Below are 6095 nucleotides of genomic sequence, written 5' to 3'. Positions count from 1 at the left end.
CTTCTGAGCACCTCCCCCGCCCCCGTGTTGCAATGCAATTCCTTGTAAATCATACCTAATTTTATATCATGAGTACACAGTCTTACTTTCCACAAGATCCCCGCCAAGAGCTGAAAGCACACTCCCACAATGGCTTTTATAGCCAAGGACCACCTATAAGATTGACTGTAAGATTCAATGATCTACCCTGCCCTTCCCTGAAAAGTAGCACAACTCTCCTCCCTTCTCCCTGACTATCCACAGGTTCCTCCTCCCCTCTGACCAACAGGCAATTCTTGGAGAGTGTCTTGGGTTGTATCATGTATAAAAGACAATCTGAAATTTTGATGCATTAAGAAACCAAGGTATGAAGGTAACCCAGCTAATGGGTGGTAATCACTAAATTGTATGCAGTTTTTACCAAACCACAATTCTTTCTTAAAAATTAAATCTGTTGTCTTGTTTCCGCAACAACATTCATCAAATGTTGCTTACCACTCAAACAACGGTAAATAGTGTCATAAATGCAATGATGGAAAAGAACATAGTGTTATAAAAGTTTAAGAAAGAGTGGGATAAGATTGACTTCCAGCATGAGGCACGTCCACAGACTCACTCCCCAATGAAACTGGTGACAACTATAATAAAAAAATACCCAAATGGTGAAATGGTTCTAAGGGCAAACAGCAAATGAAGAAACATCTATTCAAGAAAATCACTAATAGTTCCCATAAGAAAGGTAAGATTGAAATATTTGAACCAAGTCTTCTCCTTTCCTAGACCCTCTGAGTTCAGTGAGGTACAGATTCCACTCCAGACTGCTGCAGGGCTCCCTCTCACCCCGGCTCCCAGCTGGAGGACTTTCTTCCCGGGAGGAGCAAGGCTTCAGCTTATAGTTAGCCCTCCATATCCATGGTTCCTCTATATCTGCAGTTCCACCATATCTGCAGATTCAACAACTGCAGATGGATCATGTAGTACTGTAGTATTTACTATTGAAAAAAAAATCCATGTATAAGTGAACTCATGCAGTTCAAACCTGTGTTGTTCAAGGGTCAACTGTAGTTTCATTTTGCCTGCATCATCCCATCCACCAGGATGGTATTTTTCATTGCCAAGATGGAACTTCCCAGCCTGAGAGTTCCTCTCAATGGGAAAAGGACAGTGGAGTGAACAACCAACATCCCCAGCCTTTCAGGGAACTGCATGAAGAACCCACTTTGGTTTCACTCCAACCAGAGACAAACAAGCTGAGACATCTAGATGTGGCTAGGAACAAGGAAGAAGAAGTGTAGGGCCACCAGTATCAGCCACACAGCGGGAGGGACCACAGTTCCCTGCTCTGCAGAGGACCTCAGAAGCCCCTGGGGATACTGCAGACTCCTCCAGCTTTCATCACTGAGGGAACCAATGGCCAGCAAAGTTGCTGCAGACCCCCTGCAGAAGTCACCACTGAGATTTTCTCTCCACATATCTTCACAATCAAAGATGCCCACCACCTGTGTTCTTCCCCTGTTCCCTCCGTACTGCCCTGCAAGAGCCCCAGATACACATCAGCAGACAGCCCCAGCCTCTGTGGCTGTACAGGTGCTTAAGCCCCTGTGGCCAATCACCACCACTGTGTGTGCACCTGTGGCTGCCCCATAGCTGCACCTGGACACTCCAGCAGCCAAGGCCCACAGAGCTGCTTGTGGGCCCATATCTGGCGCTTACTCCCGTCACTGGCCTGCACTGCTACACACCCATGCCTAACCTCTGTAGCCACAGGAATGCATGCCAATAGCCAGGGCCCCTGAAGCTACTCATGTGCCCTTGGTTGGCATTGGCCCTTGGTGCTTGCCACTCATGTGTCTACATCTGGCCCCTGCTACTACACAGGTACCAGCAGCCAGCCCGTGTGGCTAACATATATTGGGTTGGCCAAAAAGTTCATTCAGGTTTTTCTGTAAGATGTTATAGAAAACCCGAATGAACTTTTTGGCCAACCCAATACATACCACTGGCTCTAGCCACAAGGACCACTTGCCCTAGTCCCTAGCCACTGGACCTGGAGGTATCACTGAGGGCCCCAACAGCATTTTCAGCCACTGCAGGTCTCCTGCAGCTCTAAGGATCATGCAGTTGTCAATAACATGGAGCCAAGAGGCCTCAATGGACAATACAACACGTCTTCCAGGGCCTGGAGCTGCCATAGGCCCCCACACTTGGAGCTCCATACCACTGGATTCAGGGCCACAGAATCCTCCAGCATGCCCAACACACAGGGGAAGGTCTTTCCTTGTAGAAGTCAGTCTATAAAGTCTAGAAGAGTTCACTGCTTCTTCAAATGCACAGACACCTATGTAAGGCTACAGGGATCATAAAGAATCAGGGAAGTATGACACCACCAAAGGAATACAAAAACTTCCAGTAAATTGACCACAAAGAAATGGAGATCCACAAATTGCCTGACAGAGAACTAAAAAGAATTATTTTAAAGGTGTTCAGAGAGCTACAAGAAAAGAGAATCAAAGCATACCACTATGTAAAATCATCAATTCACAAAGGAAGACAGCAAAAGGGGATGAAAAGAACAAAGGATCTACGAGACAGACAGAAAAAAGATTAATAAAATTCCATTAGAAAATCCTTACTTATCAATGAGTATTCTATATGTAAACAGATTAAATTCTTCAATCAAAAAACATAGTGCCTGAATGGATAAAAAAACAAGACCCAACTATATGCTGCCTACAGAGACTCACTTTAGCCTTAAGACACACATAAGCTAAAAGTGAAGGCATGGAAAAAGATATTCCACACATGTGGAAACCAAAAGAGAACAAGGATAGCTATACTTATATCAGAAAAAACAGAATTTAAGTCAAAAACAACAGGAGATAAAGGTCATGATCTAATGATAAAGGAGACATATGAAGAGGATATAACAATAATAAATATATGTGTACCCTACATCGGAGCTCCTAAATATATGAAGCAAATACAACAGATCTGAAGGGAGAAATAGACAACAATACAATAATAGGGTACTTCAGTACTCCACTTTCAACAAAGGATAGATCATCTAGATAGAAAAACAATAAGGAAACATCAGACTTGAACTATATTTTAGACCAAAGGGACATAACAGACATATATAGAACATTCCATCTAACAGCAGCAGAATACATATTCTTCTCAAGTGTACATGGAACAGTCATCAGAATAGATCATATTTTAGGCCACAAAACAAGTCTTAAGAAATTTAATTTAATCTTTTAAAAGATTGAAATCAGGGCTTCCCTGGTGGAACAGTGATTAAGAATCCACCTGCCAGTGCAGGGGACACGGGTTCGGGCCCTGGTCCGGGAAGATCCCACATGCCGTGGAGCAACTAAGCCCATGCACCACAACTACTGATCCTATGCTCTAGAGCCCACGGGCCACAACTACTGAGCCCACGTGCCACAAGTACTGAAACCTGCACAGGCACCTAGAGCCCGTGCTCTGCAACAAGAGAAGCCACCACAATGGGAAGCCCACGCACCGCAGCAAAGAGTAGCCCCCACTTGCCGCAACTAGAGAAAGCCCTCACACAGCAACGAAGACCCAACACAGCCAAAAAGAAATAAATAAAATAAATAAATTTTAAAAAATAATAAAATAAGATAAAAGATTGAAATCATACCAAGTATCTTTTCTGACCACAATGGTATGAAACTAGAAATCAATAACCGGAAGAAAACTGGAAAAATTCACAAATATGTGGGAATTAAAAAACATGCCCCTGAACAACCAATGGGTCAAAGAAGAAATCAAAAGGGAAATTAAAAACATATTTTGAAACATATGAAAACAGAAATACAAAACACCTAGACTTATAGGATACAGCAAAAGCAGTTCTAGGAAAGAAGTTATAGTGATAAGCTTATAGTATACATTAAAAAAAAAGAAACAAATTGAATTAACAACCTAAGTTTATACCTGAAGGAACTAGAAAAAGAACAACAAAGTAAGCTCAAAGTTAGCAGAGGGAAGGAGATAATAATAAGAACAGAAATAAATGAAATATGAAATAAGAAAAAAACAGAAAATTTCAACAAAACTAAAATTTGGTTTTTTGAAAAGATAAACAAAATGACAACATTTTAGCTAGACTTACCAAGAAAAAAAGAGGACTCAAAATAAATAAAATTAGAAATAAAAGAGTAGACATTACAACTGATATCACAGAAATACAAAGGATCATAAGAGATTTCCATGAACAATTATATGCCAATAAATTTGATAACTCAGAAGAAATGGATAAATTTGTAGAAATATACAACCTATCAAGGCTGAATGATTAAGAAATAGAAAATATGAACAGATCAATAATGAGTAAAGAGACTTAATCAGTAGTAAACAACCTCCCAACAAAGAAAATCCAAGAACCAGATGGCTTCATGAGTGAATTCTACCAAATTTTTAAAGAAGAATTAATGCCAATTCTTCTCAAACTCTTCAGAAAAAAAAAAAAAAAAGTAAGAGGATGGAACAATCCCAAACACATTTTACGAGGCCAGCTTTACCTCGATACCAAAGTCAGATAAAGGCAGTACAAGAAAACTACTGACAAATATCCTTAATAAATATAGATGTAAAAATTCTCAACAAAATATTGGCAAACTGAATTTAACAGAATATAAAAGGATCATACACCATGATGAAGTAGGATTTATCCCTGGGATGCCTGGATGGTTCAAAACACACAGATCAATAAATGTGACATACCACATTAACAGAATGAAAGATAAAATCATATGATCATCTCAACAGGCAGAAAAAGCATTTGAAAAAAATATAACACCCTTTCATGATAAAAAAAAATCCCCAACAACTTGGATATAGAAGGAACGTACCACAACACAATAAAGGCCATCCATGTGTGACAAACCTACAGCCAAATCATACTCAACAGTGAAAGGTTGAAAGTCTTTCCTCTAAGATCAGGAAGAAGACAAGTGTGCCCACTATCATCATTCCTATTCAACATAGTACTGGAAGTCCTAGCCAGAACAATTATGTAAAAAAATAATAATAATACAAAGCATGTAAAGTGGAAATAAAGAAGTAAAACTGTCTGTTTGCAGATGACATGATCTTACACATAGGAAATCCTAAAGACTCCCTGAAAAAACTGTAAGAATTAATAAACAAATACAGTTTATCTCAGGATCCAAAATCAACATACAAAAATCTGTTGCATTTCTATACACTAACAATGAAATATCTGAAAAGAAACAAAGAAATAATCCCATTCACAATAGCATCAAACACAATAAAATACTTAGAAATAAATTTAACCAAGGAGATAAAAAAAATGTATATGTGTACACACACACACACACACACACACACACACATATATACTGAAATCTATAAAATATTAATGAAAGAAGTTGAAGAAGGCACAAATAAACGGAAATACCTCCCAGGTTCATGGATTGGATTAGTTATCCATTCTATTCTAAGCCATCTACAGATTCAATGCAATCCCTATCAAAATTCCAATGGCATTTTTTCACAGACATAGAAAAAGCAATCCCCAAATTGGTGTGGATCCACAAAAGACTCCAAATAGCCAAAGGTTTCTTTAGAAAGAACAAAGCTGGAGGAATCAAACATTCCAATTTCAAACTATATTACAAATCTATGGTAATCAAAGCAAAATGGTACTGACATAAAAACAGACTCATAGACTAATGGACCAGAATCAAGAGCACAGAAATAAACTGACGTACATATGATCAACTAATATTTGACAAGGGAACCAAGAATGCTCATTGAGGAAAAGACAGTATATTCAATAAATGGTGCTGAGAAAATGAGATATCCACATGCAAATGAATGAAATTGGACCTCTATCTTGCACCACTCACAAAAATTGAACTGAATTAAGAACTTAGACTTAAAACATAAAGTTCCTGAAGAAAGCATAAGGGAAAACCTCTTTAACATTGGATTTGGAAATGATTTTTTGGATTTGACACCAAAAGCACAAGTAACGAAAGCAAAAATTAGCAAGTGGGGCTATATCAAACTGAAAAGCTTTTGCACAGCAAAAGAAAATATCAACAAAATGAAAAGGTAACCTA

Source organism: Balaenoptera musculus, chromosome X, assembly GCF_009873245.2.
Source record: "Balaenoptera musculus isolate JJ_BM4_2016_0621 chromosome X, mBalMus1.pri.v3, whole genome shotgun sequence".
Taxonomy (NCBI): domain Eukaryota; kingdom Metazoa; phylum Chordata; class Mammalia; order Artiodactyla; family Balaenopteridae; genus Balaenoptera; species Balaenoptera musculus.
This window is presented reverse-complemented; position numbering follows the sequence as displayed.